The following is a 14,302-nucleotide window of genomic DNA, read 5'->3' as shown; positions in this document are numbered from 1 at the left end:
TTCTCAAATAAACCCAGGAATCTCGACTGAAAGGATGGCTTCGCTGTAGGCCATTACCCCAGGTAATTATTTGTTTTTTTTTTTAATTTTAAATGTTTACATGTTTTATTATTTATTTGGTTGCATTGGGTCTTAGTTGCAGCAGGCGGGCTCCTTAGTTGTGGCATGCGAAATCTTAGTTGTGGCATGCATGTTGGATCTAGTTCCCAGACCCAGGGATCGAACCTGGGCCCCCTGCATTGGCAGCGCGGAGTCTTAACCAGTGTGCCACCAGGGAAGTGTCGGCAGTTATTTGTTAAATAGACATTTAAGACTTTTTTTTTCAGGCACTTAATATGTGCCAAGCACTGAGAAGTAAGACAAAAGAAAAAAAAATACAGAACGGATCCTTGCCCCCTAACACACGCAGAATTGCTGAGGATGGAGCTTGTAGGTGGGAGACAGATAAGTAAACAGCTCAGCCTAACATGGTAAATGCAGTGATAGAGACCATGTACAAAGTCCTGAGGGGATAGAGAAAAAAGTCATCAAAGACAGATTGGAAGGGAGGGAATGAGTCAGACAAGCCTCCAGGCATGATGATGCTCAGAGGTAATTCTCAAATCTGGCTCCTCCCACCCCCGCCCCCGAAATATTTACTTATTTATTTATTTTGGCTGTGCTGGGTCTTAGTTGTGGCTTGCGAACTCTCAGTGGCGGCATGCATGTGGGATCTAGTTCCCAGACCAGGGCTCGAACCCCGGCCCACTGCATTGGGAGTGCAGAGTCTTACCCCCTGGACCACCAGGGATGTCCCCCAAATCTGGCTTTTTATCAGACGTACTGGTGGAGTCTTCTTTAGAACGCATCTGAATTTTCTCAGTGGTATCTCACCATGTGCCTTTGCTAACTTTTTTTGCCAAGTTCCTTTGGTGAGTCTGAGGCACATCCAGGGTTAAGAAGCAGGCAAAGGTATGAAGAGTAGGTGTCCAAGGCAGATGGAAGAGCTTCCATAAAGGCAGGTAATGCCAAACACCAGGAAGCATTTTAGGAAGTGCAAGTGAGGGGGAATGTCAAGAGATGATGCTGAAGCCAGGTCATGGAGAGCCTTGTGTGGTGAGGTCAGAAATTTTAATTTTATCGGCCAAAGGTAGAGGAGTCATTTGTGCTTTTAGAGTCTGGTTTTGGCTTTGGCCTTTGGCAGCACTTTGGAGGAAGAATTGATGGTGGATCAAACAAGAGGCAGATCATTTAGGTTTCTTCTGTAATCCAGACAAATAATGAAAATGTATTGAACTAAGGAAATGGCAGTCTCACTGAGAGTAAAGTACAGAGGTAATCAAGGTGGTAGACTCTATAGAACTTGTAGAGATGGGGGCTAAGGGAGGATAGCATAGGAGAATTCACAGGTTACTGGTTTGAAAAGTGAAGTCATGGTAATACCGTGGATACAGAGAATACAGGACAGATAACACATTGACGGGAAGGACTTTGTTCTGTTCTGGTCCTGTTTACTTTGAGGCAACTGTCAAGTGAGTATAGATTCACTGTACAGTTGGATATTGAGTACGGTCAGCCTTCCATATCTTTGGGTTTCCCATGTGTGGATATAGAGGGCCAACTGTGTTCCCTGTACTCCACTATTTTATGGAAGGGACTTGAGCATCTGCAGATTTTGGTGTGCATGGGGGGTACTCCTGGAACCAATCCCCTGCAGAAACTGAAGGGCAGCTGTATATCTTTGTGGAATTCTAGGCTAGGCTATCATTTATTGAGTAGCTGAAACACAAACATGGCATTGAGTTTTACCTACGTTCTCAGTCTTTGGGGAAGCTTCATTATAAATAGTAGTTGAAGAAATAGGTTGAATTGTCACCCACAAAGAGGATATTGAATGAAGGGTTCGAGTCCTGAGGACAAACCTTTGGAAATGTTGATATGAAGCAGGGGGAAAAGGAACAGATGATTATGGGGGCTGGGTAGAGGAAGTGAGAGAAGAATGGTGTGTTGTCGTAGCTAAGGAATACATGCTTAGCAGTTTCATATGCTTTAGAGGAGTCCATTAAAGAACCTACTGGATTTGGTATTAAAGAGATTATTAGGGACTTTTGTGAAAACATTCAGTGAAACATAAGGTAGAAGCCAGAGTGCAAAGGAGCTAAAGAAGTGAATCTAAATTATTTTTTCAAGGGGAGTTCCCTGGTGGTCCAGTGGTTAGGACTCGGCGCTTTCACAGCCGTGGCCCGGGTTCAATCCCTTGTCAGGGATCTAAACTAAGATCCCTCGAGCCGCTCAGCGTGGCTGAGGAAAAAAATAAATAAAAGCAATTGTGAAGAAGTTTAAAATAAATAAATTTTCAAAAAGTTTAGCTAGGAAGGATAGAAGAAAGTGATTGTTATTTGAAGTTTCTGGCCAGCTATTATTGATAAATGATATCCCCTGGATAAGTCAATAGAAAATTACAGTTATACCTCTGGTGAAGCATCCTATGTTATTGGCAAAAATACTGTCTCTCTGATGCACAGGAGCCGCTCTTACTTCTGTCATGCAGCTTGAGGATTCCCTGGACTCCCCCATTTGTGGTTCAGTAATGATTCCAAGCAGTAAAAACACTGATGAACTTAACAAAACTGTCCTCCAGAAGAACTGAATTGTACAAAAATTTGCAAGATTCATAGTCATCTACCAGCAGTTTTCCCTTAAAAGAAAAATTTCAGTATACCCTGTTCAGATTTTTTTGGGCTTAGCTATCAGGCCAATGATGATTTTAGTTTTAGGAACATAACCACACCCACTTATGGCTTTGAGAGAACTATGGAAACATGTTTCTATTGTTGATTTGCTGTAGCACTGTTCTCTCTGTTTTCTAAATTCCATGGCACTTACCTGTTATATGGCAGTAACTCCTATCTACATTGAGAACATTTAGTTTGCTTTCTGGAATGTGGAAGTAAGCCAGCTCTCTGAGTGAGTGAAATAAAAAGCAGCCTCCATAATTTTTTTTTTACTAGAAAGTTTATTTTGGTAACTAACTTCTCTGTTAATAATTATTTTAAAGTATACAACATTTTGGGCTTCCCCAGTGGCGCAGTGGTTGAGAGTCCACCTGCCGACGCAGGGGACACTGGTTCGTGCCCCAGTCCTGGAAGATCCCACATGCTGCACGGAGCGGCTAGGCCGGTGAGCCATGGCCGCTGAGCCTGCACGTCCGGAGCCTGTGCTCTGCGACGAGAGAGGCCACAGCAGTGAGAGGCACGTGTACCGCAAAAAAAAAAAAAAAAAAAAAAATGTATACAACATTTTATTTGTACTTCAGTACCTTGATTTTTTCAAAGTTGCAGTTGACTGCAGTCTTGTTTCCTGCTCAAGTCAAGCTTAAAACAACTGATGTTTGAGAAATCTTCCCTGAGTTTCATTTTCTGTCCTTGCATTGTCTAGAAGGGTGAAACTTGTTGAATTAGATTACATCACTGGAAAAACACAGCTTCTGCAGACTTTTAACTTCCTGGTATTATATTACTGGTTTTTCAAGTATGAGAAGTTCTTTGAGTGAAATTTATATTCTGCAGAAACATAGTGTCTATTCTGTTACTTCATATTCCCTAGTTTGCAGCACCCTTAAAAAATGTAATTGAATTAGAATTAGTGTTAGGAAAGGGCAGGTCTCTCCAGCCGAACTAGCATATTACTTTTTTTAATTTTTCACACAAGGACTGTGTAACTCTTACTATTTTTCTGCTCTACTTTTCAGGAAGCTCCTAAATTAGGCCTTACTGAAATTAAATTTCTTCTACATAAGTTTTGATTTCTCTCCCTTTCTAAATTGCCTTCGAAAATGTCTTTTTCTTTATACTTTAATGTTGAAAGCTGCCCTGAATTCTTTTCAGAAGCCTGAAGAAAGTATACAGTTAATATTTAATAAATTTTAAAAATCAGTTCACAAGACAAATCCATGTTTTTGATTGTACAGAAACTATAAATACTGTCAAGATGTGATCAGTTTCCCATTAGCAGAGCTTATTATGCACTCTGAATTTTTGGGTGGTAATGCATTCAAAAATGTAACATTGTCAAGTTTCTGTACCCAAGTATTCAATGACTTGGGTCATGTTTCTTAACCTTTTATTGTCCCTTCTCCCTCTCTGAAAGGAAACGTTTAAGACATTTCTTTCCTATGAATTTCCCATGAATTTTAATCCCACCAATATATATTATATACTTCTTTACGTAATGTCCATATACCTGTGCTTTATATGTAAAAAGAGTAGGATGTGTTCCACTAACCAGTTTTCATCTCCTTGAGGATGATGTCACTCCTGATGAGAATGCATGGATTAGGATCATCCAGTTAGGCAATGAACTTCATTGGGTTTACAGTTGGGTTTGTAACTTTTTTCCCATCAGGCTGATATACATTCATTAGATAATGAAGGTCAAGTTTTCAAGACCGGTTTTGTTGGGTAATTTCCTGGCCCAATTACCAATAAAATGTTTCCATATGATAGAACATTTGGTTTGATTTCCCTTGGGTGTGGTTTTCTCCATTTTTGTCAAAGACTGGCTAATAGCTGTTTGGCTAATACATTGAGTTTGTCTGATGTTTTTCGCATGAATAGACTGGGGTTGTGGGTTTGGGGAAGCATACTGCAGAGTTGAAGTTCCTGCCTCATCACTTTGTGTCAGGGGTTACCAACATGACTTAACCACTGGTGATGTTAACCTTGATCACTTGGTTTGAGGTTGTGTTTGCCAGGTGTCTCCACCACAAGTGTGATTTTCACTTTGCATCCTTTCTTATTTGGAAGTGTTTCACCAAGTCCAGCCCTCGCTCAAGGTAGAGTGGGATTAAGCTCCACTTCCTGGAACGGGGAGTATCTGTATATATTATTTGCAATTCTTCCATAAGGAAAGTTTGTTCCTTCCCCCACATTTGTTTATTCATTCATTTGTATCAGTATGGATTCATGTATATTTATACTGTGGGTTATAATCCAATATTACATTATTTTGTTACTCAGATTGTTTCAGCTTTGGCCGCTGGGAGCTCTTCAGGTTGGTGTCTATTATGTCCCTTTGACATGCCCCCATCCTTTTGTGTTTTGTGCACGTTGTTTCTGTTCCGGGCTTCCCTGGTGGCTCAGTGGTTGAGAGTCTGCCTGCCAGTGCAGGGGACACGGGTTCGAGCCCTGGTCCTGGAAGATCCCACATGCTGCGGAGCAACTGGGCCTGTGCGCCACAACTACTGAGCCTGCGCTACAGAGCCTGCAGGCCACAACTACTGAGCCTGTGCTCTAGAGCCTGAGAGCCACAACTACTGAGACCGCATGCCACAACTACTGAGGCCCACGCACCTAGAGCCCGTACTCCACGAGAGAGGCCACCGCAATGAGAAGCCCACACGCCACAACAAAGAGTGGCCTCTGCTTGCTGCAGCTGGAGAAAGCCAGCACGCAGCAACGAAGACCCAACACAGCCAAAAATAAATAAATTAACATTAAAAAAAGTCCCCCACTATTATTGTGTTACTGTTGATTTCCGCTTTTATAGCTGTTAGCAGTTGCCTTACATATTGAGGTGCTCCTATTTTGGGTGCATATATATTTATAGTTATTATATCTTCTTCTTGGGTTGATCCCTTGATCATTGTGTAGCATCCTTCCTTGTCTCTTGTAACATTCTTTATTTTAAAGTCTATTTTATCTGATATGAGTATTGGTACTCCAGCTTTCTTTTGATTTCCATTTGCCTGGAATATCTTTTTCCATCCCCTCACTTTCAGTCTGTAACTGTTCCTAGGTCTGAAGTGGGTCTCTAGTAGGCAGCATATATATGGGTCTTGTTTTTGTATGCATTCAGCGAGCCTGTGTCTTTTGGTTGGAGCATTTAATCCATTCATGTTCAAGGTAATTATTGATATGTATGTTCCTATTACCATTTTCTTAATGGGTATGGGTTTGTTTTTGTAGGTCGTTTTCTTTTGTGTTTCCCACTTAGAGAAGTTTCTTTAGCATTTGTTGTAGGGCTGGTTTGGTGGTGCTGAATTCTCTTTGCTTTTGCTTGTATGTAAAGCTTTTGATTTCTCCGTTGAATGTGAATGAGCTCCTTGCCAGGTAGAGTAATCTTGGTTGTAGGTTCTTCCCTTTCATCACTTTAAATATATCGTGCCACTCCCTTCTGGCTTGTAGAGTTTCTGCTGAGAAATCAGCTGTTAACCTTATGGGACTTCCCTTGTATGTTACGTGTCGTTTTTCCCTTGTTGTTTTCAGTAATGTTTCTTTGTCTTTAATTTTTTGTCAATTTGAGTACTGTGTGTCTTGGCGTGTTTGTCCTTGGGTTTATCCTGCCTGGGATTCTCTGCACTTCCTGGACTTGGGTGGCTATTTCCTTTCCCATGTTAGGGAAGTTTTCGTCCATCATCTCTTCAAATATTTCCTTGGGTCCTTTCTCTCTCTCTTCTCCTTCTGGGACCCCTATAATGTGAATGGTGTTGCATTTAATGTTGTCCCAGAGGTCTCTTAGGCTGTCATCATTTCTTTTCATTCTTTTTTTCTTTATTCTGTTCCACAGCAGGTGAATTCTACCGTTCTGTCTTCCAGATCACCTATCCGTTCTTCTGACTCAGTTACTCTGCTGTTGATTCCTTCTAGTGTATTTTTCATTTCAGTTATTGTATTGTTCATCTCTGTTTGTTCTTTAATTCTTCTAGGTGTTTTTTCTTTAATTCGTGTAGGGCTTTGTTAAACCTTTCTTGCATCTTCTCGATCTTTGCCTCCATTCTTTTTCCAAGGTCCTGGGTCATCTTCACTGTCATTTTCCTGAATTCTTTTTCTGGAAGGTTGCCTATCTGCACTTCATTTAGTTGTTTTTCTGGGGTTTTATTTTGTTCCTTCATCTGGTACAAAGCACTCTCTGCCTTTTCATTTTGTCTGTCTTTCTGTGAATAGGGTTTTCCTTCCCCACGCTGCAGAATTGTAGTTCTCCTTGCTTCTGCTGTCTGCCCTCTGGTGGCTGAGGCTACCTAAGGGGCTTCTGCAGGCTTCCTGATGGGAGGGACAGGTGGTGGGTAGAGCTGGGTGTTGCTCTGGTGGGCAGGGCTCAGTCAAACTTTAATCTGCTTATCTGCTGATGGGTGGGGTTGCATTCCCTCCCTGCTGGTTGTTTGGCCTTAGGCGACCTAGCACTGGAGCCTACCTGGCTCTTTGGTGGGGCTAATGGCGGACTCTGGAAGGGCTCCCACCGAGGAGTACTTCCCAGAACTTCTTCCACCAGCGTCCTTGTCCCCACGGTGAGGCACAGCCACCTCCCCTCCTGCCTCTGCAGGAGACGCTCCAACACTAGCAGGCAGGTCTGGTTCAGTCTCCTATGGGGTCACTGCTCCTTCCCCTGGGTCCCAGTGCTCACACTACTTTGTGTGTGCCCTGCAAGAGTGGAGTCTCTGTTTCCCCCAGTCCTGTCAAATTCCTGCAATCAAATCCTGCTAGCCTTCAAAGTCTGATTCTTCAGGAATTCTTCCTCCCGTTGCCGGACCCCCAGGTTGTGAAGCCTGACATTGGGCTCAGAACCTTCACTCTAGTGGGTGGACTTTGTGGTATAAGTGTTCTCCAGTTTGTGAGTCACCAGCCCAGCAATTATGGTATTTGATTTTATTGTGATTGCGCCCCTCGTCATTGCAGCTTCTCCTTTGTCTTTGGATGTGGGGTATCTTTTTTGGTGAGTTCTAGTGTCTTCCGGTTGATGATTGTTCAGCAGTTAGTTGTGGTTCCGGTGCTCTCGCAAGAGGGAGTGATGCACATCCTGTACTCCGCCATCTTGAACCAATCTCTGAAATTAATTTCATTTAACCCTTTTTACTTGAGTTTGGATGGTGGAGGCTCTGATGGTAGTATAAAACCCCAAATTGGAGACAGTTGAAAACTGTACGTTTCAAACTTAGTAGGAATAGGTTTGTAGCTATTATATTTGCAGCCATTACAGTTTATACTGCCTTGACGAGCAGTGAGTTATGGGCAGCAGTTCATACACACATGTGCAAATTCATGTGTATATATACTTCCAAACCAAGAGAAAATTCTTCTCTATATGAGTTTTTCTTATTGGTATGGACTAATATTTGGGGATTTCTAAGGTTTTCAGGGATTTCTGGAGCAGGGCCTCAGGGAATGTGAAAGGTTTCCTGAGCTTTTTACTTGACTCCAGTACATGATTAGAACACTCCAAAATCTGTACTTTGAAAACATTGATAATTCTATGTCTCTGTGTATAATTTCCCATCAGTACTGTATAGTTTTGAGCCGGCTTTATAACACAGCTGTATGTTGCCTTATGATGTTTATTACTAACTGCTTTCATTTCATTATTTTTCATTATTTTTCATGTGTCACAGGTAAAGTTTTTACGAGTAAGCCCAGATTGAGTTTAGCCAGTGATTGATAAGCTGGCCAGCAGAATGTTCTGGATGTGGTCGAGGCACATTGTAAGTTGAAGACATGATCATTAGTAGGAAATGTACCCATTCTCCACCAGAATAGGCCTGAAGTGTTGTGTGTTTTTTTTTTCTTTAGTCTTTCCATGTCTTCTTTTCTGGATACAGGTACAGAATGAGCACATGTTGTTGGTGTACACCAGGTGGTATTTCCACCATTGACTTCCTGCAACGCTATGCATCCAAGACCCACTCCAGTGAATTTCAAACAGCTGATGAAGACCTCTGCTACTGCTTAGAATGTGTGGCGGAATACCACAAAGCAAGGGATGAATTGCCATTCTTACATAAGGTACTTTACATTAATTGGGCAGTATTTTTCAGAGCTTGATAACTAGGAAGAGAATAAATTTAAACTCTGTTGGAAGCATTCAGGGAACTGAAAACGTGATTTAAACTGTGAATGCTAATATACGTGTAGTATGTAACTCATAGCCTGGTAGATAGTAGGTGCTGAATAAATGCTTATTGATTGATGGAATTGAATTGAAATCTAAAGCAGAATTTTATAATCCTCCACTTTTAGACATTTTGATGTGAAAGAGTTTCATGAAATGAAGTGACGTATGGGTTTTTTTTGGGTTCATGTTTTAATGTCGTTGTGTTTGACTTTCTTAACAGCCAGGTATCTGAATGGCTTGGGTTATTCTTTTATTGGCTAATAGTTCTTTTTTTCCCCTCTTTTCATTTTTTAATGTTAAGTGCTATAAATCAATAAAGACAAACATTTTTTTCATTCACAGGAACCAAAGTGAAACATATAATTTTAAATATGTGGCTTTGAATATTGGTTTATTATATTTATCTGGTGAGAAATGGAATACAGACCATAGAGTTACCTATAATAATATAGAAGAGAGGAGGGGGATGATAAGTTATGAACCTTTTGAGGAAAACTTTACGTTTACAAAGTTGCCTAGCGATGAAGCTAACCAATGCCTTTATGCTAAAGCTGATGTTTCAAGGTAATTACCTATGGCTGGAACGTAGGAGGGAAGTCAGAGAAGGCCCAGCTTGTGTAAAGAAGCTCCAACTTCTCATTTCCTTTTCAATAGAGTATAGTTGACAGTGCTGTTGATAACAAAACTCTGCAAGAGCAATGTTGTAAACATCTCATGCTCTATGTACTCATGTTCATGTATCATAAAAGCCACTTTTATGTTCAGTGACTGTTTTCTTTAAATCTAATATAAGAGGTTGAGTCGTTTTTTTTTTTTTTTTTTTTTTTTTTTTTTTTGGTACGCAGGCCTCTCACTGTTGTGGCCTCTCCCGTTGCTGAGCATAGGCTCCGGACGCGCAGGCTCAGCAGCCACGGCTCACGGGCCCTGCAGCTTTGCGGCATGTGGCATCTTCCCGGACTGGGGCACGAACCCGTTTCCCCTGCATCGGCAAGCAGACTCTCAACTGCTGTGCCACCAGGGAAACCCTGGTACTTCTTTAAACTTCTGAATTTTTATGCTTAGGAAAAGGCTTTCTAGAAGGATCGTCATATCCAGTATATTTTGTTGCTAATAAGATATAAAGCACACTGCCCGTTTTTCTTTTCCTGTAGGTTTTATGGGAATTAGAAACCTCACGTCTCATAAATCACTTTGAAAAGGCCATGAAGGGAGAAATTGGAGACGATGACGAGTTATATATAGTAGACAACAATGGAGAGGCACAGCTGTTTGACCTTACTGGCCAAGACTTTGAAAATAAGCTTCGAGTTGCTCTTCTTGAAATACTGAAATATCCTTATTTGCTTTTACATGAGCGTGTTAGTGAGTATCTTGGGTGTTTCACAGTTGTATCATTTTTATATTTTAAGAATTGTAAGAATTTGGGTTTATCTATATTGAAAATCTGTTTCTTAAACATATACTTAGGATACATTTTTTTCCAAACGTTTTATTTTGAGCATTTCCAAACCTAGAAAAGTGAATTACACAGTGAATACCATATACACACCACATAGATTGTACAGCTGCTGATATCTTGCTGTATTTGCTTTATCACATATTTATTCTTCTATCCATTCAATTAATTTTCATTCTTGGAATTTGTCTGTAGCAGGGTTTTTCATACTTGGAACTGTTGACATTTTGGACTGGATAAATCTTGGTTCCTGAGGGACATGCTGTTTATTGTAGGATGTTTAGCAGCATCCCTGGCCTCTCTCCACTAGATGCTGGTAGTGACTTGCTCTCCCCATTACCCTAGTTGTGACAAGCAAAATTGTCTCCAGATATTGCCAAACGTCCCTTGGGAGTTGGGGGTCAGGGCCAGTGGGGGACAAAATCGCCAGGTTGAGAACCACTGGTCTGTAGTAGTTTTCAGTAATCACAATGGCATAGCATATTATGTCTGCCTAGATTTTGGCCATTTATATTTGCATTTCTTAATATGAATCTCTTGAAGACATTTTCCTGATCTGTCAAATCTAACGAAATAACAGTACCTTTAAGGCACCCACTACTGTATCTAGTCCACATTCAGATTTTCCCAGTAGTTGCAAAATGTGTTTTTTGGATGATTTATTTAAATTAGAGTCCAATCAGGGACTGTGCATTTGGTTCCATTTGGTTCCATATTTCTTACATCTCTTTTAATCCAGAATAGTTTACTTTTACGTATGTGTGCACAGGTATAGATATCGTTAGATAAATAGATAGATGGATAGATAGATAGATAGATTTTTTTTGTCATAACTTTGACTTGCTGAGACCAGATGGTTGCCCTAAAGAATAATGTGCTTCCTGGACTTTTCTGATTTCTTCCTTGTCATGTTATTTGACTTGTTTCTCTATCCTCTGTATTTTCAGTAAATTGAAAAGTATATCTAAAGATTTATTAGATAAATCAGTTCTTTCTAAATAAATTTAAAATAACTAGATTTTTAAATTCGAACAAGTCATTTTTCAAACATTTATTAAAGAGTACCATATCCAGAAAACTATATAAGCTTGATTTTTCATAAACTAAGCATACTTGTGTAGCTGGCAACCAGGTCAGAAACAAATCATCATCAACACACCAGAAGCTCTCCTCTTACTTTTCCAGTCATTGTCCCTCCTTCCCAAAGCTAACCACTGTCACTACAATATTCTTTGAGGCTTGACAAAATAAAGTTGATTCATCTGATATGGTAAACGTATGAGTCTATTCAGTATACTTTTGAAAGAGTGATGAAGAAATTTCCATGAAGCAACAGGGATTAAGATAGTGCTGGTACAGATAGACTCATGGAGCAGTGTAGAGACTCCAGAAGTAAACCGAATATATTTGGGGAATTTACTCTTTGCTGATGATAGCATTTCAAACCAGTGGAGAAAATGGATTACTCAGTAACTGAGAGTAGGACAAAATAGCCATTTGTGGGGCAAAGCTGATTTTATCCCTGTGGTACAAGATAAAGTCCTCATGGATCAAAATGTAAAATGCTAATAGAATTGGACCTATAGCCATACTTCTAAGAAGGTGCTCTCTGGAGATAATTATGCCCAGTGTGAAAAAAGATGTTTGTACTAGGAAAGTCAGAGCAATTCATAGGCACACACTATGATCAACCTACCGGTCTTTCAGCAGCTAAATATCATTCCTACATTTACAGCATTTTTATGCCTCAGTTTTAAAAAAAAAAGGAGCAACTTTTCATTTACTTACAGAGCAACTGAAGGAGCCAAATTTAGGGAATCTTGATACGTTGATAAGATTTATGTCTTATGTTTACTGCCTTATTTTTTCTATTTAGATGAATTATGCGTTGAAGCACTTTGCCGGATGGAACAAGCTAACTGCTCCTTTCAGGTTTTTGACAAACATCCAGGGATCTATTTGTTTTTGGTCCATCCCAATGAAATGGTGAGTGTGAGTGTTAGGCAGTGGAAGAGGGGATATTTTATTTTTGCACCTATATTACAGATAACTATAATAGAGGTTTTTGATGTGTACTTTGTTTAAAATATTTGCCAAAGTTATTCTCTTGTTGTTGTAACATTACTGTAGTTCAGGAGGGGGTGCTGGGGGGCTCAAAGAAGAGGGTTAAAAGAGTAGGGAAACAGTTCTGACAGGTGATGCTTCAGTTTAAAAGACAAATGAGGGAATAATCTGAACTTTCAGTGTGTTGACCTGAACTAACGAAGAAGGAGAGTTCTCTCTTGCTTTTCTTGCTTGCCTGCCCCGCTCCAAGCACATGGAAATACCAGTTAAAACACTTGAAATAATTATTTTGCTAATAGATGAGATTTTTAACAGGTGATGGGGTAGAGGGGAGAACAAGGAGATTCAGTTCTTAGGTGCCAAACAGGAAGAGGAACATGAGAATCAGAACAGTAGGTAGACAGAAGCAGAGAGCAACACCAGAGGCTTGGAACCTGACTTTGAGCTGGTTGCTCGAGTTTGAGGACTTAACATCATGTGGCGAGGCAGCGTGTGCAGTAGGACCTGTGCACATTGGCCTCTAGAACTGAGTTACAACGTTAAGACAATAGCCACGAAGGGTTGCTCTGCCAATAGAAGGATAGTAAAGAGGCTTTTTTTTTAAGTGGCGAAGAAAGAACACGGTAATGGGGTTTCCAGTCAGAATGGTGGTGAATTTCTGTCTCCTTTGTGCCAAACCCAAACAATGATAGAAAAGAATTCAAAAAGTGGAATTCTAAAAGGTATAGTCCCACTTTTTAAAGGGTAAATGTTTCTTTGGACCAGTAATGGAACAGAAATACAAAGTGATACATGGTGGAAACCTGTATGTCGGCCTGGGTGGCTGTAGGTAGCAGGGGACTGAGTTTGTGCATGATAATAAGAATTACAAGTCTACTCCAGGCAAGGGTAGAACCAGAGTCGAGGCCTGTGCTTAAAATAAGGGTGGGGCTTTCCTGCCTGTGAAAGAAGACTGACAGAAAGTACAGCCAGCTGCTCTCCGGGACTGGCTTTCTTAAAGCTGCAAAGCAGTAGAGGAAGCAGGTCCAGCTGAGCAACCAGGACCTGGGCCAAGCACTTGCAGACTGGGTGACTGGGTCTGCAGGGCCAGGAATGACTGTATTCTTCATTATATATGTGTTTTTGTAGGTGAGGAAACTGAGTCAGGAGACTTAACCACAGTTACACAGGCTAGTATGGTGACTGGGATTTGTATATAGGCAGCCTGATCCAGAGCCCTAATGCTTTTTTTAAAGTTTTTATTTGAAAATACTTTAAAATTTTCAGAAAATTCTCAAAAATAAAAAAAAAGTAGAAAACACCTGTATATTCTTTAGCTGTATTCACCAATTACTAATGTTTCACTCCATTTGTTCTATCATTTGCTTTCAGTTAACTACAAAGCTGTTTGTTTTCTGACCATTTGAGAGTAGGTTGCATGTATCATAGCCTTTTGCCCCTAAATACTTCAGTGTATATTTCCTAAGAATAAGTATATTCTCACAATATTATAAACTTCAGTGACTTTAACATTGACACAGTAAGGTCTGTTTTCCAGTTGTGTCGTGTGATCCAGTGTACTTTGTAGCATTTTCCCCCTGTACTCCAGTATCCAGACCAGGATCAGGATTTACATGTAGTTGTGTTACTTTAGTCTCTCTTAATCTGTAACATTTCCGCAGCCTATCTTTGTCTTTTATGACAATTACATTTCTGAAGAATAGTCATTTCTGCCTCCCTCCCATTTACAAAAAATAGAATGCTTTTCATTTTGGGTTTGTCTGATGCTTGCACATGGTTAGGCTTCGGTTATACGTTCCAACTGGAATACTACATAAGTGAAGGATGCTATGTCCTTCTCAGGCTGTCAGATATACGGCATGCCATATCATCCGGCCTCTCATGGTGATGTTAATTTTGATCATCTAGTTGAGGTGTTGT

The 14,302-nt window shown here is 40.4% G+C and overlaps 1 pseudogene across 1 annotated transcript in view; it reads left to right on the top strand.

Annotated features, from left to right (window-relative positions):
• Positions 1-8,572: 8,572 nt before the first annotated feature.
• LOC308610564 (putative helicase senataxin) overlaps positions 8,573-14,302 on the top strand; it is a 31,562-nt pseudogene continuing 25,832 nt past the window's right edge. The window contains exons 1-3 of the transcript in view: positions 8,573-8,753; positions 10,014-10,224; positions 12,195-12,304. The product of the transcript in view is annotated as a putative helicase senataxin (transcript). The remainder of the gene's footprint in view (positions 8,754-10,013; positions 10,225-12,194; positions 12,305-14,302) is intronic.

This window comes from Mesoplodon bidens, assembly GCF_964165515.1.
Source record: "Mesoplodon bidens genome assembly, contig: HAP1_SCAFFOLD_1079, whole genome shotgun sequence".
NCBI lineage: Eukaryota > Metazoa > Chordata > Mammalia > Artiodactyla > Ziphiidae > Mesoplodon > Mesoplodon bidens.
The sequence above is the reverse complement of the archived record's forward strand: the minus strand, read 5'-3'. Positions and strand labels throughout refer to the sequence as shown.